The sequence below is a fragment of the Gorilla gorilla genome, chromosome 22, assembly GCF_029281585.2.
Source record: "Gorilla gorilla gorilla isolate KB3781 chromosome 22, NHGRI_mGorGor1-v2.1_pri, whole genome shotgun sequence".
Classification (NCBI taxonomy): Eukaryota; Metazoa; Chordata; class Mammalia; order Primates; family Hominidae; genus Gorilla; species Gorilla gorilla.
The window spans coordinates 10,023,009-10,048,794 of NC_073246.2; positions in this window are offsets into that span (position 1 = coordinate 10,023,009).

Below are 25,786 nucleotides of genomic sequence, written 5' to 3' on the forward strand. Positions count from 1 at the left end.
AGGTGGAGTTGATCACCAATAGCCTATGGTTTAACCCATCATGCCTATAGAATGAGGTCTCCATAAAAACCCGAAAGGACTGGGTTCAGAGAGCTTCTGGATAACACTTCCTGGAAGGCAGTGCGCCCCTCCCCACATGCCGGGCCCCAAATTTATTTCCGAATGTTTGCAATATCCGCTAAAATACAATGGCAAATGTAAGTGTTTCCCTGCGTGCTGTGAGCTCTTCCAGCAAATGAAAGCAAATAAATCTGGGAGTGGTGGCAACCTGATTTCTAGCCAGTTGCTGAGAAGCACAGGTAAAACAACGTAGGGCTTCCCATTGTTATTAGTGTGGGAGGCCTGTCTGGCAGGACTCGGCCCTTTGGAATCTAATGCTATGTCCCGGTAGATAGCGTCACCATTGAATTAGAAGACACACATATGTTGAGAATAATATTTCTGCTCATTTGCTGCACGTCTTATTTACAATATGTAATCAAATTCTTTATCCTGACCTTATGGCACCTGGGTTGAGAACCATGATGGGAAGCAAACATTGGTCTGTCACTTTCTGAGTTTGAAACTTTATTTTGCCTTTAGCGTTTTGCTATTGCTTTTTCGTTTTCTTTTGTTTCGTTTTGTTTCCAAGTTCTGGGGTATATGTGCAGGATGTGCAGATTTGTTACTAAGGTAAACAATCGTGTGCCATGGTGGTTTGCTGCACCTGTCCACCCATCACCTAGGTATAAGGCCCAGCGTGCAGTAGCTGTTTTTCTTAACGCTGTGCCTCCCGAAACGCCCCAGTGTGTGTTGTTCCCCTTCCTGTATCCATGTGATCCCATTTTTCAGCTCCCATTATAAGTGAGAATGTGGCGTTTGATTTTCTTTCCCTCGATTAGTTTGCTGAGGATAATGACCTCACATCACCAGTGCTTTTGTTTTTTATTAAAAGAGTAGTATTTTATTGAATAAGATTTGCTCACAGAAAACGAAGCTTAAATCTACAATGAATGCCGGACTCTACAGCAGAAAGCAATTTTCTCACTTTTCCACACACAATGGTTCCTACTAAGTGAAAAAATGCCATAAAATTTCATTCACAAATGTACTACTCTGTCTCAAAACATCTCACATAATCATGCACTGTACTAAAGCCTTTAGATCAGTTCTTCAGTCAGGTTAAAGAAGTATCCCTCTAATAACTGATTTTTATAATGCTATCAATCTCCACTCCCAATCAGTCTGCCATTGTTAATGGCGTACAGCATTATTGAATACAATGGAATTGATGACGCCCATATCCACGGACAAACCGTGACTTACGATGGTTTGATTTATGATTTTTCAACGTTATGATGGGTTTATTGGAATATTAGATGCGTTTCTGAGTTACACTGGGTTTAGGAGTATGCGACCCTATAGTCCAGAAACAGCTGTATAAAGAAAAACAGGTGTACCTAATTAAAATATGCCTAGTGACTTGGGATAAATCAATAGATGTTCACAACTGATGGAGAGCCGTGAAAGAGAGATAGCGGTAAATAGTTACAATAACACAATTTTCCTGCACCTGTGGAGGATTTCCCCAAAAAAACGCAGAATGTGGGATGCACCTAAGGCATATGAAAGAGAGAGGGCAGAAGGAGTAAGAGAGAAATAGGAGGAAGGAAGGAAGGAAGGAAGGAAGGAAGGAAGGAAGGAAGGAAGGAAGGAAGGAAAGAAGGAAAGAAGGACGGAAGGAAGGAGAAAACACCCGGTGTTACTAAAACCCCAAAAAGACTGGTTTCCCCCTGTGGGTAAGCCTACAATGTGGATGAATCTTGAAAATATTGTGCTACGTGTTATGTCAGTCATAAAAGCTCACCTATTGTGCAATTCCGTTTATAGGAATTGTCCACAATATGGAAATCTATTCATATGGGGTTGATCGCACTATGTAGTTGCTACCTAGTGCTGAGGGTCAGGGAGAGGGTTTGAGACAGAATGAGGAGTGACTAATGTCTACAGGGGTTTTCTCTGGTCGGGGGTGATAAGACGTTCTACAACGGATTGCGAATTAAAAGGGAATGTGCACAACCACAGGTATACTAAAAGCCACTCAATTCATGACTTTTAATGGGGGAATCTTATGTGGCGCACTCTCATCGAGACCACGGCAGACATAGTGAGAGAGAAAAAGGTGAGTAAATATCTGAAACGGAGGCAGAAACAGAGAGAATGAAAAGCCCTGTGAATGGAAGGGAGAGCGAAAAGGGCAAATGGTCCTATTTACAAATGACAGATGTGAAACTGGGGTTCACATCAACAGTGTCACTGCCAGGAAGGAGGGTCATGTGAGCCATGTCACCGGTAGTGTGGCCCGCAGGGACGCCGACATGCTGGAGCGTCGTGCCAGCATGGGCTCTGGCAGCCACGTGGGCCAGCAGGAGGGTCCCGCTGCACAGCTGTGGGGTGAGGATAGACTGGGTGGTGATATCGGCCATGACAGGGGCCTCTTCTGCTGGCAAGAGTGTGACAGTAGCAAGTAGAGGGACAGGCCTGCGTGTGAGGACGGAATGCAGGAGGGGCTCTTCTGCGGCTGGGTGTGGGGCCCTCACCGGAACTGTGGAGAAATGGCCAGGTAACTGCGTCACGTGGGCTAGTAGATTGGCCAGGGCTTCGAACTGAAGGACAATAACGGGGAGTAGCTGTCAGGCCCTGGGAGTGTCTGAGTGTAAGTGGAGATGGGTTTGGGGTCACTGAGGGATGCGTGGGAGCCATCCCTGTATAGGTCCAGGTCATAGGGAGATAGGCTCGTGAGGCCTGTGGGTGTCTAGGGTTGTCCTGGGTGCCTGGGGCTGACTGTGGCAGAAATCTGGGGGGGGGCTGGAGAGAAGCTGGGAGACACAGGAGAGTCCCTGAAGGCAGGGGGTGAAGAGGTGAAAGAAATGGGGGAGGGTTGCAGTAAGGTCCGTGAGTTTGTAGGTGATTCCTGGGTGTGGGAAGCTGACTCCAGGTGAAATCTGGAGATGGCTGGAGAGTAGCTGAGAGAGACAGAAGAGTCCCTGAGGGCTGGGGGTGAGAACATGAGGGAGACTGGGGAGTAAGTCAGTGAAATTCGCGAGTTCGGTGGTGTATCGTGGGCGCCTGGAACTGACTCCAGCTGGAATCTAGAGAAGTTTTGACAGTAGCTGAAAGAGACACAAGAGTCCCTGTGGGCTGAGGGCAAAGACCTGAGAGAGACCAGGGAGGACCTCAGTGAAGTCTGTGAGTCTGTAGGTGATTCCGGAGTGTGGGAGGCTGACTCCCGCTGAAATCTGGGCGTGGTGGGAGAGTAGCTGGGACAGACAGGAGAGTCCCAGGGGGCTGGGGGTGAAGACATGAGAGAGACTGGGGAGTAACTCAGTGAAACTGCTGAGTTTGTAGGTGATACCTGGGAGCCCGGAACTGACTCCCGCTGAAATCTGGGCATGGTTGGAGAGTAGCTGGGACACACAGGAGAGTCCCTGAGGGCTGGGGGTGAAGACATGAGAGAGACCGGGGAGTAACTCAGTGAAACTGGAGAGTTTGGTGGTGACTCCGGGGTGCCAGGAACTGACTCCAGCTGAAATGTGGGGGTGGTTGGAGAGTAGCTGGGACAGACAGGAGAGTCCCTGAGGGCTGGTGAAGACATGAGAGAGACTGGAGAGTAATTGAGTGAAATTGGTGAGTTTGGTGGCGATTCTGGGCTGCAAGGAACTGCTTCGAGCTGAAATCTGGGCGTAGTTGGAGGGTAGCTGCGACAGACAGTAGAGTCCCTGAGGGCTGGTGAAGACATGAGAGAGACTGGAGAGTAATTGAGTGAAATTGGTGAGTTTGGTGTTGATTCCGGGGTGCAAGGAACTGCTTCCAGCTGAAATGTGGGCGCTGTTGGAGAGTAGCTGGGACAGACAGGAGAGTCCCTGAGGGCTGGTGAAGACATGAGAGAGACTGGGGAGTAACGCAGTGAAATTGGTGAGTTTGGTGGTGATTCCTGGGTGCCAGGAACTGACTCCCGCTGAAGTGTGGGCGTGGTTGGAGAGTAGCTGGGACACACAGGAGAGTCCCTGAGGGTTGGAGATAAAGACGTGCTAGAGACTGGGGAGTAACTGAGTGAAACTGGTGAGTTTGGTGGTGATTCCGGGGTGCCTGGAACTGACTCCAGCTGAAATGTGGGCGTGGTTGGAGAGTAGCTGGGACACACGGGAGAGTCCCTGAGGGATGGTGAAGACATGAGAGAGACTGGGGAGCAACGCAGTGAAATTGGTGAGTTTGGTGGTGATTTCTGGGTGCCTGCAACGGACTCCCGCTGAAGTGTGGGCGTGTTTGGAGAGTAGCTGGGACACACAGGCGAGTCCCTGAGGGTTGGAGATAAAGACGTGCTAGAGACTGGGGAGTAACTCAGTGAAAGTGGCGGGCTTGGTGGTGATCCCTGGGTTCCTGGAACTGACCCGCGCTGAAATGTGGGCGTGGCTGGAGAGTAGCTGGGACAGACTGGAGGGTCCGTAAGGGCTGGGGGTGAAGACGTGAGAGAGACTGGCGAGGATCTCACTGAGGTCTGTGAGTTTGTAGGTGTTTCTGGGGTGTGGGGTACAGACTCCCGCTGAAATCTGGGCGTAGTTGGAGAGTAGCTGGGACAGACAGGAGAGTCATGGGTGGCTGGGGGTGAGCTGCTGGATGATGGCAGTAAGAACATATGGTATATTATTGATGAATGAGTTGACTGTGAAGAATCTCCAGAGGAGGACACGGGAGAACACGATGACATGAGTGACTGTCCTGCTTGGTTAGGAAAGGGATACTTAAAGTTGTGGAATTCTGCTGATGATGGATGTGAGAGTGGTGAAGCCCTGTGGGATGATGTAGAGTACTTCCACATCCCTGGTGGGGAGCTGCCCCTTGGGTGTGAGTTTCTGGGAGGGGAGAGGGAGAAGCTGGGTGAGGCAGGCATGAATCTTGAGGAGTCAGGGCTGGGGGACCGCTCATATTCTCCCGAGACCTGTGAGTCTCTGGGGGACTCCGGGGTGCATGGGGCTGACTCCCGCAGGAACCTGGGGATGGCTGGAGAGTAACTGGGAGCCACAGGAGAGTCCCTGAGGCCTGGGGGTGAAGAGATGAAAGACACAGGGGTGGAGCACTGTGAGGCTCGTGAGTTTGTTGGTGATTCCTGGGTGTGGGGGGCTGACTCCAGCTGAAATCTGGGGTTGTTTGGAGAGTAGCTGGGAGACACAGGAGACCCCCCGAGAGCTGGGGGTGAGCTGCTGGGTGATGGCAGTACGAACATGTGGTATATTATTGATGAACGTGGGGACTCTGAGGAATCCTCAGAGGAGGACACGGGAGAGCCCAATGGCTTCATTGATTGCCCATCACGGTGAGGACAGGGAAATGGGAGCTTGTGGGATTCTGGTGATGACAGAGGTGAGTGTGGTGAAGCCCTAGGGGATGGTGAATGGTAGCTCCGGATCCCTGGTGAGGCGCTTCCCCTTAAGCCTGAGTTTCTGAGAGGGGAGAGGGAGAAGCTGGGTGAGGCTCGCATGGACCTTGGGGAGTCCGGGCTGGGGGACCGTTCATAAGAAGAGCCAGACAAGACCCTACTGTTCTTAGGTGCAGACATGATTAGGAAACCTGCAGCTCCCAGGGGCCCCTACTAATTTTCTAACTCGCAGAAGGAAGGAGTGTGTGTGTGTGTGTGTGTGTGTGTGTGTGAGTGAGTGTGTGTGTGTGTTTGTGTATGTGCGGTGTGAGGTATGTGCCCCTTCAGAAAATGGAAATCAACCAACCAATGAGACAGACAGACAGACAGACAGACAGACAGACAGAGATTCACTTGCCCAAGTGTTCTGTCCTGTCCTCTGAATCCGCTTCCAAGTCGCAAGACGCTGTGAGCTCCAAGTCCACGCAGAGTCCGCCAAACGCTCCGGCCGCTGATCCGCTCCGCGAAGATCTGAGTACAGGCCAGCCAGGGCGGGTTTAAATAGCCTCGGGCGCAGCCTAGCAGCGGAAAGGGCGGAGCTTCACTCCTCCTTTCCATCAGTCACCCCCAACTTTCCCAGGCTACACCTCGTAGGAAACTGTTCTCTTGCTTTGATTTCATGCGCCACCTTTGGGACAATCTAAGAACTTACAAGTTTTCTTGGCCAGATAACTTAGGAATTGTATGCACTGAAACACGGAAAACCGACTAGTGGTTCTGTGGTTCCCACGTTGTGGTTTTGACACCAGCAGCATCCTTGCAACAATCAAACCCCGGAGATCCACAGATCTGCGTTGTAACAAGACCTCCCCCTGACCCTGATGCATGGCAGTTTAAGAAGTCTTTCCGTGTAAGCCAAAAGACTTGGAGGAAAAGGTGGAGATATGCGTTGTAGAAACATTCTTTTGCTCTGGAACCACGTAGAGACTTGGGAGCCTGTTGGGTGGAGCATTCGTTGGATGAGGGTGGTCGGGTTAGGAATAGCAAGGTGTGGCTCCAGGTAATCCAATCATCTAATTAAGATTCCAGTTGTGCTCATCTGTTTTAAAATTCCGTTTGTGTAAATTCTTTCAGTCAGACTGAGAATGGCAAAGCCTCAACCCCAATTTCCAGGGAGGGCTGAGAGCCTCAGGTGGAGTTGATCACCAATAACCTATGGTTTAACCCGTCATGCCTATAGAATGAGGTCTCCATAAAAACCCGAAAGGACTGGGTTCAGAGAGCTTCTAGATAACACTTCCTGGAAGGCAGTGCGCCCCTCCCCACATGCCGGGCCCCAAATTTATTTCCGAATGTTTGCAATATCCGCTAAAATACAATGGCAAATGTAAGTGTTTCCCTGCGTGCTGTGAGCTCTTCCAGCAAATGAAAGCAAATAAATCTGGGAGTGGTGGCAACCTGATTTCTAGCCAGTTGCTGAGAAGCACAGGTAAAACAACGTAGGGCTTCCCATTGTTATTAGTGTGGGAGGCCTGTCTGGCAGGACTCGGCCCTTTGGAATCTAATGCTATGTCCCGGTAGATAGCGTCACCATTGAATTAGAAGACACACATATGTTGAGAATAATATTTCTGCTCATTTGCTGCACGTCTTATTTACAATATGTAATCAAATTCTTTATCCTGACCTTATGGCACCTGGGTTGAGAACCATGATGGGAAGCAAACATTGGTCTGTCACTTTCTGAGTTTGAAACTTTATTTTGCCTTTAGCGTTTTGCTATTGCTTTTTCGTTTTCTTTTGTTTCGTTTTGTTTCCAAGTTCTGGGGTATATGTGCAGGATGTGCAGATTTGTTACTAAGGTAAACAATCGTGTGCCATGGTGGTTTGCTGCACCTGTCCACCCATCACCTAGGTATAAGGCCCAGCGTGCAGTAGCTGTTTTTCTTAACGCTGTGCCTCCCGAAACGCCCCAGTGTGTGTTGTTCCCCTTCCTGTGTCCATGTGATCCCATTTTTCAGCTCCCATTATAAGTGAGAATGTGGCGTTTGATTTTCTTTCCCTCGATTAGTTTGCTGAGGATAATGACCTCACATCACCAGTGCTTTTGTTTTTTATTATAAAGAGTAGTATTTTAGTGAATAAGATTTGCTCACAGAAAACGAAGCTTAAATCTACAATGAATGCCGGACTCTACAGCAGAAAGCAATTTTCTCACTTTTCCACACACAATGGTTCCTACTAAGTGAAAAAATGCCATAAAATTTCATTCACAAATGTACTACTCTGTCTCAAAACATCTCACATAATCATGCACTGTACTAAAGCCATTAGATCAGTTCTTCAGTCAGGTTAAAGAAGTATCCCTCTAATAACTGATTTTTATAATGCTATCAATCTCCACTCCCAATCAGTCTGCCATTGTTAATGGCGTACAGCATTATTGAATACAATGGAATTGATGACGCCCATATCCACGGACAAACCGTGACTTACGATGGTTTGATTTATGATTTTTCAACGCTATGATGGGTTTATTGGAATATTAGATGCGTTTCTGAGTTACACTGGGTTTAGGAGTATGCGACCCTATAGTCCAGAAACAGCTGTATAAAGAAAAACAGGTGTACCTAATTAAAATATGCCTAGTGACTTGGGATAAATCAATAGATGTTCACAACTGATGGAGAGCCGTGAAAGAGAGATAGCGGTAAATAGTTACAATAACACAATTTTCCTGCACCTGTGGAGGATTTCCCCAAAAAAACGCAGAATGTGGGATGCACCTAAGGCATATGAAAGAGAGAGGGCAGAAGGAGTAAGAGAGAAATAGGAGGAAGGAAGGAAGGAAGGAAGGAAGGAAGGAAGGAAGGAAGGAAGGAAGGAAGGAAGGGAGGAAGGAAGGAAGGAAGGAAAGAAGGAAAGAAGGACGGAAGGAAGGAGAAAACACCCGGTGTTACTAAAACCCCAAAAAGACTGGTTTCCCCCTGTGGGTAAGCCTACAATGTGGATGAATCTTGAAAATATTGTGCTACGTGTTATGTCAGTCATAAAAGCTCACCTATTGTGCAATTCCGTTTATAGGAATTGTCCACAATATGGAAATCTATTCATATGGGGTTGATCGCACTATGTAGTTGCTACCTAGTGCTGAGGGTCAGGGAGAGGGTTTGAGACAGAATGAGGAGTGACTAATGTCTACAGGGTTTTTCTCTGGTCGGGGGTGATAAGACGTTCTACAACGGATTGCGAATTAAAAGGGAATGTGCACAACCACAGGTATACTAAAAGCCACTCAATTCATGACTTTTAATGGGGGAATCTTATGTGGCGCACTCTCATCGAGACCACGGCAGACATAGTGAGAGAGAAAAAGGTGGGTAAATATCTGAAACGGAGGCAGAAACAGAGAGAATGAAAAGCCCTGTGAATGGAAGGGAGAGCGAAAAGGGCAAATGGTCCTATTTACAAATGACAGATGTGAAACTGGGGTTCACATCAACAGTGTCACAGCCAGGAAGGAGGATCATGCGAGCCATGTCACCGGTAATGTGGCCCGCAGGGACGCCGACATGCTGGAGCGTCGTGCCAGCATGGGCTCTGGCAGCCACGTGGGCCAGCAGGAGGGTCCCGCTGCACAGCTGTGGGGTGAGGATAGACTGGGTGGTGATATCGGCCATGACAGGGGCCTCTTCTGCTGGCAAGAGTGTGACAGTAGCAAGTAGAGGGACAGGCCTGCGTGTGAGGACGGAATGCAGGAGGGGCTCTTCTGCGGCTGGGTGTGGGGCCCTCACCGGAACTGTGGAGAAATGGCCAGGTAACTGCGTCACGTGGGCTAGTAGATTGGCCAGGGCTTCGAACTGAAGGACAATAACGGGGAGTAGCTGTCAGGCCCTGGGAGTGTCTGAGTGTAAGTGGAGATGGGTTTGGGGTCACTGAGGGATGCGTGGGAGCCATCCCTGTATAGGTCCAGGTCATAGGGAGATAGGCTCGTGAGGCCTGTGGGTGTCTAGGGTTGTCCTGGGTGCCTGGGGCTGACTGTGGCAGAAATCTGGGGAGGGCTGGAGAGAAGCTGGGAGACACAGGAGAGTCCCTGAAGGCAGGGGGTGAAGAGGTGAAAGAAATGGGGGAGGGTTGCAGTAAGGTCCGTGAGTTTGTAGGTGATTCCTGGGTGTGGGAAGCTGACTCCAGGTGAAATCTGGAGATGGCTGGAGAGTAGCTGAGAGAGACAGAAGAGTCCCTGAGGGCTGGGGGTGAGAACATGAGGGAGACTGGGGAGTAAGTCAGTGAAATTCGCGAGTTCGGTGGTGTATCGTGGGTGCCTGGAACTGACTCCAGCTGGAATCTAGAGAAGTTTTGACAGTAGCTGAAAGAGACACAAGAGTCCCTGTGGGCTGAGGGCAAAGACCTGAGAGAGACCAGGGAGGACCTCAGTGAAGTCTGTGAGTCTGTAGGTGATTCCGGAGTGTGGGAGGCTGACTCCCGCTGAAATCTGGGCGTGGTGGGAGAGTAGCTGGGACAGACAGGAGAGTCCCAGGGGGCTGGGGGTGAAGACATGAGAGAGACTGGGGAGTAACTCAGTGAAACTGCTGAGTTTGTAGGTGATACCTGGGAGCCCGGAACTGACTCCCGCTGAAATCTGGGCATGGTTGGAGAGTAGCTGGGACACACAGGAGAGTCCCTGAGGGCTGGGGGTGAAGACATGAGAGAGACCGGGGAGTAACTCAGTGAAACTGGAGAGTTTGGTGGTGACTCCGGGGTGCCAGGAACTGACTCCAGCTGAAATGTGGGGGTGGTTGGAGAGTAGCTGGGACAGACAGGAGAGTCCCTGCGGGCTGGTGAAGACATGAGAGAGACTGGAGAGTAATTGAGTGAAATTGGTGAGTTTGGTGGCGATTCTGGGGTGCAAGGAACTGCTTCGAGCTGAGATCTGGGCGTAGTTGGAGAGTAGCTGCGACAGACAGTAGAGTCCCTGAGGGCTGGTGAAGACATGAGAGAGACTGGAGAGTAATTGAGTGAAATTGGTGAGTTTGGTGTTGATTCCGGGGTGCAAGGAACTGCTTCCAGATGAAATCTGGGCGTTGTTGGAGAGTAGCTGGGACAGACAGGAGAGTCCCAGAGGGCTGGTGAAGACATGAGAGAGACTGGAGAGTAATTGAGTGAAATTGGTGAGTTTGGTGTTGATTCCGGGGTGCAAGGAACTGCTTCCAGCTGAAATGTGGGCGCTGTTGGAGAGTAGCTGGGACAGACAGGAGAGTCCCTGAGGGCTGGTGAAGACATGAGAGAGACTGGGGAGTAACGCAGTGAAATTGGTGAGTTTGGTGGTGATTCCTGGGTGCCAGGAACTGACTCCCGCTGAAGTGTGGGCGTGGTTGGAGAGTAGCTGGGACACACAGGAGAGTCCCTGAGGGTTGGAGATAAAGACGTGCTAGAGACTGGGGAGTAACTGAGTGAAACTGGTGAGTTTGGTGGTGATTCCGGGGTGCCTGGAACTGACTCCAGCTGAAATGTGGGCGTGGTTGGAGAGTAGCTGGGACACACGGGAGAGTCCCTGAGGGATGGTGAAGACATGAGAGAGACTGGGGAGCAACGCAGTGAAATTGGTGAGTTTGGTGTTGATTTCTGGGTGCCTGCAACGGACTCCCGCTGAAGTGTGGGCGTGTTTGGAGAGTAGCTGGGACACACAGGCGAGTCCCTGAGGGTTGGAGATAAAGACGTGCTAGAGACTGGGGAGTAACTCAGTGAAAGTGGCGGGCTTGGTGGTGATCCCTGGGTTCCTGGAACTGACCCGCGCTGAAATGTGGGCGTGGCTGGAGAGTAGCTGGGACAGACTGGAGGGTCCGTAAGGGCTGGGGGTGAAGACGTGAGAGAGACTGGCGAGGATCTCACTGAGGTCTGTGAGTTTGTAGGTGTTTCTGGGGTGTGGGGTACAGACTCCCGCTGAAATCTGGGCGTAGTTGGAGAGTAGCTGGGACAGACAGGAGAGTCATGGGTGGCTGGGGGTGAGCTGCTGGATGATGGCAGTAAGAACATATGGTACATTATTGATGAATGAGGTGACTGTGAAGAATCTCCAGAGGAGGACACGGGAGAACACGATGACATGAGTGACTGTCCTGCTTGGTTAGGAAAGGGAAACTTAAAGTTGTGGAATTCTGCTGATGATGGATGTGAGAGTGGTGAAGCCCTGTGGGATGATGTAGAGTACTTCCACATCCCTGGTGGGGAGCTGCCCCTTGGGTGTGAGTTTCTGGGAGGGGAGAGGGAGAAGCTGGGTGAGGCAGGCATGAATCTTGAGGAGTCAGGGCTGGGGGACCGCTCATATTCTCCCGAGACCTGTGAGTCTCTGGGGGACTCCGGGGTGCATGGGGCTGACTCCCGCAGGAACCTGGGGATGGCTGGAGAGTAACTGGGAGCCACAGGAGAGTCCCTGAGGCCTGGGGGTGAAGAGATGAAAGACACAGGGGTGGAGTACTGTGAGGCTCGTGAGTTTGTTGGTGATTCCTGGGTGTGGGGGGCTGACTCCAGCTGAAATCTGGGGTTGTTTGGAGAGTAGCTGGGAGACACAGGAGACCCCCGGAGAGCTGGGGGTGAGCTGCTGGGTGATGGCAGTACGAACATGTGGTATATTATTGATGAACGTGGGGACTCTGAGGAATCCTCAGAGGAGGACACGGGAGAGCCCAATGGCTTCATTGATTGCCCATCACGGTGAGGACAGGGAAATGGGAGCTTGTGGGATTCTGGTGATGACAGAGGTGAGTGTGGTGAAGCCCTAGGGGATGGTGAATGGTAGCTCCGGATCCCTGGTGAGGCGCTTCCCCTTAAGCCTGAGTTTCTGAGAGGGGAGAGGGAGAAGCTGGGTGAGGCTCGCATGGACCTTGGGGAGTCCGGGCTGGGGGACCGTTCATAAGAAGAGCCAGACAAGACCCTACTGTTCTTAGGTGCAGACATGATTAGGAAACCTGCAGCTCCCAGGGGCCCCTACTAATTTTCTAACTCACAGAAGGAAGGAGTGCGTGTGTGTGTGTGTGTGTGTGTGTGTGTGTGTGTGTGTGAGTGTGTGTGTGTGTTTGTGTGTGTGCGGTGTGAGGTATGTGCCCCTTCAGAAAATGGAAATCAACCAACCAATGAGACCGACAGACAGACAGACAGACAGAGATTCACTTGCCCAAGTGTTCTGTCCTGTCCTCTGAATCCGCTTCCAAGTCGCAAGACGCTGTGAGCTCCAAGTCCACGCAGAGTCCGCCAAACGCTCCGGCCGCTGATCCGCTCCGCGAAGATCTGAGTACAGGCCAGCCAGGGCGGGTTTAAATAGCCTCGGGCGCAGCCTAGCAGCGGAAAGGGCGGAGCTTCACTCCTCCTTTCCATCAGTCACCCCCAACTTTCCCAGGCTACACCTCGTAGGAAACTGTTCTCTTGCTTTGATTTCATGCGCCACCTTTGGGACAATCTAAGAACTTACAAGTTTTCTTGGCCAGATAACTTAGGAATTGTATGCACTGAAACACGGAAAACCGACTAGTGGTTCTGTGGTTCCCACGTTGTGGTTTTGACACCAGCAGCATCCTTGCAACAATCAAACCCCGGAGATCCACAGATCTGCGTTGTAACAAGACCTCCCCCTGACCCTGATGCATGGCAGTTTAAGAAGTCTTTCCGTGTAAGCCAAAAGACTTGGAGGAAAAGGTGGAGATATGCGTTGTAGAAACATTCTTTTGCTCTGGAACCACGTAGAGACTTGGGAGCCTGTTGGGTGGAGCATTCGTTGGATGAGGGTGGTCGGGTTAGGAATAGCAAGGTGTGGCTCCAGGTAATCCAATCATCTAATTAAGATTCCAGTTGTGCTCATCTGTTTTAAAATTCCGTTTGTGTAAATTCTTTCAGTCAGACTGAGAATGGCAAAGCCTCAACCCCAATTTCCAGGGAGGGCTGAGAGCCTCAGGTGGAGTTGATCACCAATAGCCTATGGTTTAACCCATCATGCCTATAGAATGAGGTCTCCATAAAAACCCGAAAGGACTGGGTTCAGAGAGCTTCTGGATAACACTTCCTGGAAGGCAGTGCGCCCCTCCCCACATGCCGGGCCCCAAATTTATTTCCGAATGTTTGCAATATCCGCTAAAATACAATGGCAAATGTAAGTGTTTCCCTGCGTGCTGTGAGCTCTTCCAGCAAATGAAAGCAAATAAATCTGGGAGTGGTGGCAACCTGATTTCTAGCCAGTTGCTGAGAAGCACAGGTAAAACAACGTAGGGCTTCCCATTGTTATTAGTGTGGGAGGCCTGTCTGGCAGGACTCGGCCCTTTGGAATCTAATGCTATGTCCCGGTAGATAGCGTCACCATTGAATTAGAAGACACACATATGTTGAGAATAATATTTCTGCTCATTTGCTGCACGTCTTATTTACAATATGTAATCAAATTCTTTATCCTGACCTTATGGCACCTGGGTTGAGAACCATGATGGGAAGCAAACATTGGTCTGTCACTTTCTGAGTTTGAAACTTTATTTTGCCTTTAGCGTTTTGCTATTGCTTTTTCGTTTTCTTTTGTTTCATTTTGTTTCCAAGTTCTGGGGTATATGTGCAGGATGTGCAGATTTGTTACTAAGGTAAACAATCGTGTGCCATGGTGGTTTGCTGCACCTGTCCACCCATCACCTAGGTATAAGGCCCAGCGTGCAGTAGCTGTTTTTCTTCACGCTGTGCCTCCCGAAACGCCCCAGTGTGTGTTGTTCCCCTTCCTGTGTCAATGTGATCCCATTTTTCAGCTCCCATTATAAGTGAGAATGTGGCGTTTGATTTTCTTTCCCTCGATTAGTTTGCTGAGGATAATGACCTCACATCACCAGTGCTTTTGTTTTTTATTATAAAGAGTAGTATTTTATTGAATAAGATTTGCTCACAGAAAACGAAGCTTAAATCTACAATGAATGCCGGACTCTACAGCAGAAAGCAATTTTCTCACTTTTCCACACACAATGGTTCCTACTAAGTGAAAAAATGCCATAAAATTTCATTCACAAATGTACTACTCTGTCTCAAAACATCTCACATAATCATGCACTGTACTAAAGCCATTAGATCAGTTCTTCAGTCAGGTTAAAGAAGTATCCCTCTAATAACTGATTTTTATAATGCTATCAATCTCCACTCCCAATCAGTCTGCCATTGTTAATGGCGTGCAGCATTATTGAATACAATGGAATTGATGACGCCCATATCCACGGACAAACCGTGACTTACGATGGTTTGATTTCTGATTTTTCAACGCTATGATGGGTTTATTGGAATATTAGATGCGTTTCTGAGTTACACTGGGTTTAGGAGTATGCGACCCTATAGTCCACAAACAGCTGTATAAAGAAAAACAGATGTACCTAATTAAAATATGCCTAGTGACTTGGGATAAATCAATAGATGTTCACAACTGATGGAGAGCCGTGAAAGAGAGATAGCGGTAAATAGTTACAATAACACAATTTTCCCGCACCTGTGGAGGATTTCCCCAAAAAAACGCAGAATGTGGGATGCACCTAAGGCATATGAAAGAGAGAGGGCAGAAGGAGTAAGAGAGAAATAGGAGGAAGGAAGGAAGGAAGGAAGGAAGGAAGGAAGGAAGGAAGGGAGGGAGGAAGGAAGGAAGGAAGGAAAGAAGGAAAGAAGGACGGAAGGAAGGAGAAAACACCCGGTGTTACTAAAACCCCAAAAAGACTGGTTTCCCCCTGTGGGTAAGCCTACAATGTGGATGAATCTTGAAAATATTGTGCTACGTGTTATGTCAGTCATAAAAGCTCACCTATTGTGCAATTCCGTTTATAGGAATTGTCCACAATATGGAAATCTATTCATATGGGTTTGATCGCACTATGTAGTTGCTACCTAGTGCTGAGGGTCAGGGAGAGGGTTTGAGACAGAATGAGGAGTGACTAATGTCTACAGGGGTTTTCTCTGGTCGGGGGTGATAAGACGTTCTACAACGGATTGCGAATTAAAAGGGAATGTGCACAACCACAGGTATACTAAAAGCCACTCAATTCATGACTTTTAATGGGGGAATCTTATGTGGCGCACTCTCATCGAGACCACGGCAGACATAGTGAAAGAGAAAAAGGTGAGTAAATATCTGAAACGGAGGCAGAAACAGAGAGAATGAAAAGCCCTGTGAATGGAAGGGAGAGCGAAAAGGGCAAATGGTCCTATTTACAAATGACAGATGTGAAACTGGGGTTCACATCAACAGTGTCACTGCCAGGAAGGAGGGTCATGCGAGCCATGTCACCGGTAGTGTGGCCCGCAGGGACGCCGACATGCTGGAGCGTCGTGCCAGCATGGGCTCTGGCAGCCACGTGGGCCAGCAGGAGGGTCCCGCTGCACAGCTGTGGGGTGAGGATAGACTGGGTGGTATTATCGGCCATGACAGGGGCCTCTTCTGCTGGCAAGAGTGTGACAGTAGCAAGTAGAGGGACAGGCCTGCGTGTGAGGACGGAATGCAGGAGGGGCTCTTCTGCGGCTGGGTGTGGGGCCCTCACCGGAACTGTGGAGAAATGGCCAGGTAACTGCGTCACGTGGGCTAGTAGATTGGCCAGGGCTTCGAACTGAAGGACAATAACGGGGAGTAGCTGTCAGGCCCTGGGAGTGTCTGAGTGTAAGTTGAGATGGGTTTGGGGTCACTGAGGGATGCGTGGGAGCCATCCCTGTATAGGTCCAGGTCATAGGGAGATAGGCTCGTGAGGCCTGTGGGTGTCTAGGGTTGTCCTGGGTGCCTGGGGCTGACTGTGGCAGAAATCTGGGGAGGGCTGGAGAGAAGCTGGGAGACACAGGAGAGTCCCTGAAGGCAGGGGGTGAAGAGGTGAAAGAAATGGGGGAGGGTTGCAGTAAGGTCCGTGAGTTTGTAGGTGATTCCTGGGTGTGGGAAGCTGACTCCAGGTGAAATCTGGAGATGGCTGGAGAGTAGCTGAGAGAGACAGAAGAGTCCCTGAGGGCTGGGGGTGAGAACATGAGGGAGACTGGGGAGTAAGTCAGTGAAATTCGCGAGTTCGGTGGTGTATCGTGGGCGCCTGGAACTGACTCCAGCTGGAATCTAGAGAAGTTTTGACAGTAGCTGAAAGAGACACAAGAGTCCCTGTGGGCTGAGGGCAAAGACCTGAGAGAGACCAGGGAGGACCTCAGTGAAGTCTGTGAGTCTGTAGGTGATTCCGGAGTGTGGGAGGCTGACTCCCGCTGAAATCTGGGCGTGGTGGGAGAGTAGCTGGGACAGACAGGAGAGTCCCAGGGGGCTGGGGGTGAAGACATGAGAGAGACTGGGGAGTAACTCAGTGAAACTGCTGAGTTTGTAGGTGATACCTGGGAGCCCGGAACTGACTCCCGCTGAAATCTGGGCATGGTTGGAGAGTAGCTGGGACACACAGGAGAGTCCCTGAGGGCTGGGGGTGAAGACATGAGAGAGACCTGGGAGTAACTCAGTGAAACTGGAGAGTTTGGTGGTGACTCCGGGGTGCCAGGAACTGACTCCAGCTGAAATGTGGGGGTGGTTGGAGAGTAGCTGGGACAGACAGGAGAGTCCCTGAGGGCTGGTGAAGACATGAGAGAGACTGGAGAGTAATTGAGTGAAATTGGTGAGTTTGGTGGCGATTCTGGGGTGCAAGGAACTGCCTCGAGCTGAGATCTGGGCGTAGTTGGAGAGTAGCTGCGACAGACAGTAGAGTCCCTGAGGGCTGGTGAAGACATGAGAGAGACTGGAGAGTAATTGAGTGAAATTGGTGAGTTTGGTGTTGATTCCGGGGTGCAAGGAACTGCTTCCAGATGAAATCTGGGCATTGTTGGAGAGTAGCTGGGACAGACAGGAGAGTCCCAGAGGGCTGGTGAAGACATGAGAGAGACTGGAGAGTAATTGAGTGAAATTGGTGAGTTTGGTGTTGATTCCGGGGTGCAAGGAACTGCTTCCAGCTGAAATGTGGGCGCTGTTGGAGAGTAGCTGGGACAGACAGGAGAGTCCCTGAGGGCTGGTGAAGACATGAGAGAGACTGGGGAGTAACGCAGTGAAATTGGTGAGTTTGGTGGTGATTCCTGGGTGCCAGGAACTGACTCCCGCTGAAGTGTGGGCGTGGTTGGAGAGTAGCTGGGACACACAGGAGAGTCCCTGAGGGTTGGAGATAAAGACGTGCTAGAGACTGGGGAGTAACTGAGTGAAACTGGTGAGTTTGGTGGTGATTCCGGGGTGCCTGGAACTGACTCCAGCTGAAATGTGGGCGTGGTTGGAGAGTAGCTGGGACACACGGGAGAGTCCCTGAGGGATGGTGAAGACATGAGAGAGACTGGGGAGCAACGCAGTGAAATTGGTGAGTTTGGTGTTGATTTCTGGGTGCCTGCAACGGACTCCCGCTGAAGTGTGGGCGTGTTTGGAGAGTAGCTGGGACACACAGGCGAGTCCCTGAGGGTTGGAGATAAAGACGTGCTAGAGACTGGGGAGTAACTCAGTGAAAGTGGCGGGCTTGGTGGTGATCCCTGGGTTCCTGGAACTGACCCGCGCTGAAATGTGGGCGTGGCTGGAGAGTAGCTGGGACAGACTGGAGGGTCCGTAAGGGCTGGGGGTGAAGACGTGAGAGAGACTGGCGAGGATCTCACTGAGGTCTGTGAGTTTGTAGGTGTTTCTGGGGTGTGGGGTACAGACTCCCGCTGAAATCTGGGCGTAGTTGGAGAGTAGCTGGGACAGACAGGAGAGTCATGGGTGGCTGGGGGTGAGCTGCTGGATGATGGCAGTAAGAACATATGGTACATTATTGATGAATGAGGTGACTGTGAAGAATCTCCAGAGGAGGACACGGGAGAACACGATGACATGAGTGACTGTCCTGCTTGGTTAGGAAAGGGAAACTTAAAGTTGTGGAATTCTGCTGATGATGGATGTGAGAGTGGTGAAGCCCTGTGGGATGATGTAGAGTACTTCCACATCCCTGGTGGGGAGCTGCCCCTTGGGTGTGAGTTTCTGGGAGGGGAGAGGGAGAAGCTGGGTGAGGCAGGCATGAATCTTGAGGAGTCAGGGCTGGGGGACCGCTCATATTCTCCCGAGACCTGTGAGTCTCTGGGGGACTCCGGGGTGCATGGGGCTGACTCCCGCAGGAACCTGGGGATGGCTGGAGAGTAACTGGGAGCCACAGGAGAGTCCCTGAGGCCTGGGGGTGAAGAGATGAAAGACACAGGGGTGGAGCACTGTGAGGCTCGTGAGTTTGTTGGTGATTCCTGGGTGTGGGGGGCTGACTCCAGCTGAAATCTGGGGTTGTTTGGAGAGTAGCTGGGAGACACAGGAGACCCCCCGAGAGCTGGGGGTGAGCTGCTGGGTGATGGCAGTACGAACATGTGGTATATTATTGATGAACGTGGGGACTCTGAGGAATCCTCAGAGGAGGACACGGGAGAGCCCAATGGCTTCATTGATTGCCCATCACGGTGAGGACAGGGAAATGGGAGCTTGTGGGATTCTGGTGATGACAGAGGTGAGTGTGGTGAAGCCCTAGGGGATGGTGAATGGTAGCTCCGGATCCCTGGTGAGGCGCTTCCCCTTAAGCCTGAGTTTCTGAGAGGGGAGAGGGAGAAGCTGGGTGAGGCTCGCATGGACCTTGGGGAGTCCGGGCTGGGGGACCGTTCATAAGAAGAGCCAGACAAGACCCTACTGTTCTTAGGTGCAGACATGATTAGGAAACCTGCAGCTCCCAGGGGCCCCTACTAATTTTCTAACTCACAGAAGGAAGGAGTGCGTGTGTGTGTGTGTGTGTGTGTGTGTGTGTGTGTGAGTGTGTGTGTGTGTTTGTGTGTGTGCGGTGTGAGGTATGTGCCCCTTCAGAAAATGGAAATCAACCAACCAATGAGACAGACAGACAGACAGACAGACAGAGATTCACTTGCCCAAGTGTTCTGTCCTGTCCTCTGAATCCGCTTCCAAGTCGCAAGACGCTGTGAGCTCCAAGTCCACGCAGAGTCCGCCAAACGCTCCGGCCGCTGATCCGCTCCGCGAAGATCTGAGTACAGGCCAGCCAGGGCGGGTTTAAATAGCCTCGGGCGCAGCCTAGCAGCGGAAAGGGCGGAGCTTCACTCCTCCTTTCCATCAGTCACCCCCAACTTTCCCAGGCTACACCTCGTAGGAAACTGTTCTCTTGCTTTGATTTCATGCGCCACCTTTGGGACAATCTAAGAACTTACAAGTTTTCTTGGCCAGATAACTTAGGAATTGTATGCACTGAAACACGGAAAACCGACTAGTGGTTCTGTGGTTCCCACGTTGTGGTTTTGACACCAGCAGCATCCTTGCAACAATCAAACCCCGGAGATCCACAGATCTGCGTTGTAACAAGACCTCCCCCTGACCCTGATGCATGGCAGTTTAAGAAGTCTTTCCGTGTAAGCCAAAAGACTTGGAGGAAAAGGTGGAGATATGCGTTGTAGAAACATTCTTTTGCTCTGGAACCACGTAGAGACTTGGGAGCCTGTTGGGTGGAGCATTCGTTGGATGAGGGTGGTCGGGTTAGGAATAGCAAGGTGTGGCTCCAGGTAATCCAATCATCTAATTAAGATTCCAGTTGTGCTCATCTGTTTTAAAATTCCGTTTGTGTAAATTCTTTCAGTCAGACTGAGAATGGCAAAGCCTCAACCCCAATTTCCAGGGAGGGCTGAGAGCCTCAGGTGGAGTTGATCACCAATAGCCTATGGTTTAACCCATCATGCCTATAGAATGAGGTCTCCATAAAAACCCGAAAGGACTGGGTTCAGAGAGCTTCTGGATAACACTTCCTGGAAGGCAGTGCGCCCCTCCCCACATGCCGGGCCCCAAATTTATTTCCGAATGTTTGCAATATCCGCTAAAATACAATGGCAAATGTAAGTGTTTCCCTGCGTGCTGTGAGCTCTTCCAGCAAATGAAAGCAAATAAATCTGGGAGTGGTGGCAACCTGATTTCTAGCCAGTTGCTGAGAAGCACAGGTAAAACAACGTAGGGCTTCCCATTGTTATTAGTGTGGGAGGCCTGTCTGGCAGGACTCGGCCCTTTGGAATCTAATGCTATGTCCCGGTAGATAGCGTCACCATTGAATTAGAAGACACACATATGTTGAGAATAATATTTCTGCTCATTTGCTGCACGTCTTATTTACAATATGTAATCAAATTCTTTATCCTGACCTTATGGCACCTGGGTTGAGAACCATGATGGGAAGCAAACATTGGTCTGTCACTTTCTGAGTTTGAAACTTTATTTTGCCTTTAGCGTTTTGCTATTGCTTTTTCGTTTTCTTTTGTTTCATTTTGTTTCCAAGTTCTGGGGTATATGTGCAGGATGTGCAGATTTGTTACTAAGGTAAACAATCGTGTGCCATGGTGGTTTGCTGCACCTGTCCACCCATCACCTAGGTATAAGGCCCAGCGTGCAGTAGCTGTTTTTCTTCACGCTGTGCCTCCCGAAACGCCCCAGTGTGTGTTGTTCCCCTTCCTGTGTCAATGTGATCCCATTTTTCAGCTCCCATTATAAGTGAGAATGTGGCGTTTGATTTTCTTTCCCTCGATTAGTTTGCTGAGGATAATGACCTCACATCACCAGTGCTTTTGTTTTTTATTATAAAGAGTAGTATTTTATTGAATAAGATTTGCTCACAGAAAACGAAGCTTAAATCTACAATGAATGCCGGACTCTACAGCAGAAAGCAATTTTCTCACTTTTCCACACACAATGGTTCCTACTAAGTGAAAAAATGCCATAAAATTTCATTCACAAATGTACTACTCTGTCTCAAAACATCTCACATAATCATGCACTGTACTAAAGCCATTAGATCAGTTCTTCAGTCAGGTTAAAGAAGTATCCCTCTAATAACTGATTTTTATAATGCTATCAATCTCCACTCCCAATCAGTCTGCCATTGTTAATGGCGTACAGCATTATTGAATACAATGGAATTGATGACGCCCATATCCACGGACAAACCGTGACTTACGATGGTTTGATTTCTGATTTTTCAACGCTATGATGGGTTTATTGGAATATTAGATGCGTTTCTGAGTTACACTGGGTTTAGGAGTATGCGACCCTATAGTCCACAAACAGCTGTATAAAGAAAAACAGATGTACCTAATTAAAATATGCCTAGTGACTTGGGATAAATCAATAGATGTTCACAACTGATGGAGAGCCGTGAAAGAGAGATAGCGGTAAATAGTTACAATAACACAATTTTCCCGCACCTGTGGAGGATTTCCCCAAAAAAACGCAGAATGTGGGATGCACCTAAGGCATATGAAAGAGAGAGGGCAGAAGGAGTAAGAGAGAAATAGGAGGAAGGAAGGAAGGAAGGAAGGAAGGAAGGAAGGAAGGAAGGAAGGGAGGAAGGAAGGAAGGAAGGAAAGAAGGAAAGAAGGACGGAAGGAAGGAGAAAACACCCGGTGTTACTAAAACCCCAAAAAGACTGGTTTCCCCCTGTGGGTAAGCCTACAATGTGGATGAATCTTGAAAATATTGTGCTACGTGTTATGTCAGTCATAAAAGCTCACCTATTGTGCAATTCCGTTTATAGGAATTGTCCACAATATGGAAATCTATTCATATGGGTTTGATCGCACTATGTAGTTGCTACCTAGTGCTGAGGGTCAGGGAGAGGGTTTGAGACAGAATGAGGAGTGACTAATGTCTACAGGGGTTTTCTCTGGTCGGGGGTGATAAGACGTTCTACAACGGATTGCGAATTAAAAGGGAATGTGCACAACCACAGGTATACTAAAAGCCACTCAATTCATGACTTTTAATGGGGGAATCTTATGTGGCGCACTCTCATCGAGACCACGGCAGACATAGTGAAAGAGAAAAAGGTGAGTAAATATCTGAAACGGAGGCAGAAACAGAGAGAATGAAAAGCCCTGTGAATGGAAGGGAGAGCGAAAAGGGCAAATGGTCCTATTTACAAATGACAGATGTGAAACTGGGGTTCACATCAACAGTGTCACTGCCAGGAAGGAGGGTCATGCGAGGCACGTCACCGGTAGTGTGGCCCGCAGGGACGCCGACATGCTGGAGCGTCGTGCCAGCATGGGCTCTGGCAGCCACGTGGGCCAGCAGGAGGGTCCCGCTGCACAGCTGTGGGGTGAGGATAGACTGGGTGGTGATATCGGCCATGACAGGGGCCTCTTCTGCTGGCAAGAGTGTGACAGTAGCAAGTAGAGGGACAGGCCTGCGTGTGAGGACGGAATGCAGGAGGGGCTCTTCTGCGGCTGGGTGTGGGGCCCTCACCGGAACTGTGGAGAAATGGCCAGGTAACTGCGTCACGTGGGCTAGTAGATTGGCCAGGGCTTCGAACTGAAGGACAATAACGGGGAGTAGCTGTCAGGCCCTGGGAGTGTCTGAGTGTAAGTGGAGATGGGTTTGGGGTCACTGAGGGATGCGTGGGAGCCATCCCTGTATAGGTCCAGGTCATAGGGAGATATGCTCGTGAGGCCTGTGGGTGTCTAGGGTTGTCCTGGGTGCCTGGGGCTGACTGTGGCAGAAATCTGGGGAGGGCTGGAGAGAAGCTGGGAGACACAGGAGAGTCCCTGAAGGCAGGGGGTGAAGAGGTGAAAGAAATGGGGGAGGGTTGCAGTAAGGTCCGTGAGTTTGTAGGTGATTCCTGGGTGTGGGAAGCTGACTCCAGGTGAAATCTGGAGATGGCTGGAGAGTAGCTGAGAGAGACAGAAGAGTCCCTGAGGGCTGGGGGTGAGAACATGAGGGAGACTGGGGAGTAAGTCAGTGAAATTCGCGAGTTCGGTGGTGTATCGTGGGCGCCTGGAACTGACTCCAGCTGGAATCTAGAGAAGTTTTGACAGTAGCTGAAAGAGACACAAGAGTCCCTGTGGGCTGAGGGCAAAGACCTGAGAGAGACCAGGGAGGACCTCAGTGAAGTCTGTGAGTCTGTAGGTGATTCCGGAGTGTGGGAGGCTGACTCCCGCTGAAATCTGGGCGTGGTGGGAGAGTAGCTGGGACAGACAGGAGAGTCCCAGGGGGCTGGGGGTGAAGACATGAGAGAGACTGGGGAGTAACTCAGTGAAACTGCTGAGTTCGTAGGTGATACCTGGGAGCCCGGAACTGACTCCCGCTGAAATCTGGGCATGGTTGGAGAGTAGCTGGGACACACAGGAGAGTCCCTGAGGGCTGGGGGTGAAGACATGAGACAGACCGGGGAGTAACTCAGTGAAACTGGAGAGTTTGGTGGTGACTCCGGGGTGCCAGGAACTGACTCCAGCTGAAATGTGGGGGTGGTTGGAGAGTAGCTGGGACAGACAGGAGAGTCCCTGAGGGCTGGTGAAGACATGAGAGAGACTGGAGAGTAATTGAGTGAAATTGGTGAGTTTGGTGGCGATTCTGGGGTGCAAGGAACTGCTTCGAGCTGAGATCTGGGCGTAGTTGGAGAGTAGCTGCGACAGACAGTAGAGTCCCTGAGGGCTGGTGAAGACATGAGAGAGACTGGAGAGTAATTGAGTGAAATTGGTGAGTTTGGTGTTGATTCCGGGGTGCAAGGAACTGCTTCCAGATGAAATCTGGGCGTTGTTGGAGAGTAGCTGGGACAGACAGGAGAGTCCCAGAGGGCTGTTGAAGACATGAGAGAGACTGGAGAGTAATTGAGTGAAATTGGTGAGTTTGGTGTTGATTCCGGGGTGCAAGGAACTGCTTCCAGCTGAAATGTGGGCGCTGTTGGAGAGTAGCTGGGACAGACAGGAGAGTCCCTGAGGGCTGGTGAAGACATGAGAGAGACTGGGGAGTAACGCAGTGAAATTGGTGAGTTTGGTGGTGATTCCTGGGTGCCAGGAACTGACTCCCGCTGAAGTGTGGGCGTGGTTGGAGAGTAGCTGGGACACACAGGAGAGTCCCTGAGGGTTGGAGATAAAGACGTGCTAGAGACTGGGGAGTAACTGAGTGAAACTGGTGAGTTTGGTGGTGATTCCGGGGTGCCTGGAACTGACTCCAGCTGAAATGTGGGCGTGGTTGGAGAGTAGCTGGGACACACGGGAGAGTCCCTGAGGGATGGTGAAGACATGAGAGAGACTGGGGAGCAACGCAGTGAAATTGGTGAGTTTGGTGTTGATTTCTGGGTGCCTGCAACGGACTCCCGCTGAAGTGTGGGCGTGTTTGGAGAGTAGCTGGGACACACAGGCGAGTCCCTGAGGGTTGGAGATAAAGACGTGCTAGAGACTGGGGAGTAACTCAGTGAAAGTGGCGGGCTTGGTGGTGATCCCTGGGTTCCTGGAACTGACCCGCGCTGAAATGTGGGCGTGGCTGGAGAGTAGCTGGGACAGACTGGAGGGTCCGTAAGGGCTGGGGGTGAAGACGTGAGAGAGACTGGCGAGGATCTCACTGAGGTCTGTGAGTTTGTAGGTGTTTCTGGGGTGTGGGGTACAGACTCCCGCTGAAATCTGGGCGTAGTTGGAGAGTAGCTGGGACAGACAGGAGAGTCATGGGTGGCTGGGGGTGAGCTGCTGGATGATGGCAGTAAGAACATATGGTACATTATTGATGAATGAGGTGACTGTGAAGAATCTCCAGAGGAGGACACGGGAGAACACGATGACATGAGTGACTGTCCTGCTTGGTTAGGAAAGGGAAACTTAAAGTTGTGGAATTCTGCTGATGATGGATGTGAGAGTGGTGAAGCCCTGTGGGATGATGTAGAGTACTTCCACATCCCTGGTGGGGAGCTGCCCCTTGGGTGTGAGTTTCTGGGAGGGGAGAGGGAGAAGCTGGGTGAGGCAGGCATGAATCTTGAGGAGTCAGGGCTGGGGGACCGCTCATATTCTCCCGAGACCTGTGAGTCTCTGGGGGACTCCGGGGTGCATGGGGCTGACTCCCGCAGGAACCTGGGGATGGCTGGAGAGTAACTGGGAGCCACAGGAGAGTCCCTGAGGCCTGGGGGTGAAGAGATGAAAGACACAGGGGTGGAGCACTGTGAGGCTCGTGAGTTTGTTGGTGATTCCTGGGTGTGGGGGGCTGACTCCAGCTGAAATCTGGGGTTGTTTGGAGAGTAGCTGGGAGACACAGGAGACCCCCCGAGAGCTGGGGGTGAGCTGCTGGGTGATGGCAGTACGAACATGTGGTATATTATTGATGAACGTGGGGACTCTGAGGAATCCTCAGAGGAGGACACGGGAGAGCCCAATGGCTTCATTGATTGCCCATCACGGTGAGGACAGGGAAATGGGAGCTTGTGGGATTCTGGTGATGACAGAGGTGAGTGTGGTGAAGCCCTAGGGGATGGTGAATGGTAGCTCCGGATCCCTGGTGAGGCGCTTCCCCTTAAGCCTGAGTTTCTGAGAGGGGAGAGGGAGAAGCTGGGTGAGGCTCGCATGGACCTTGGGGAGTCCGGGCTGGGGGACCGTTCATAA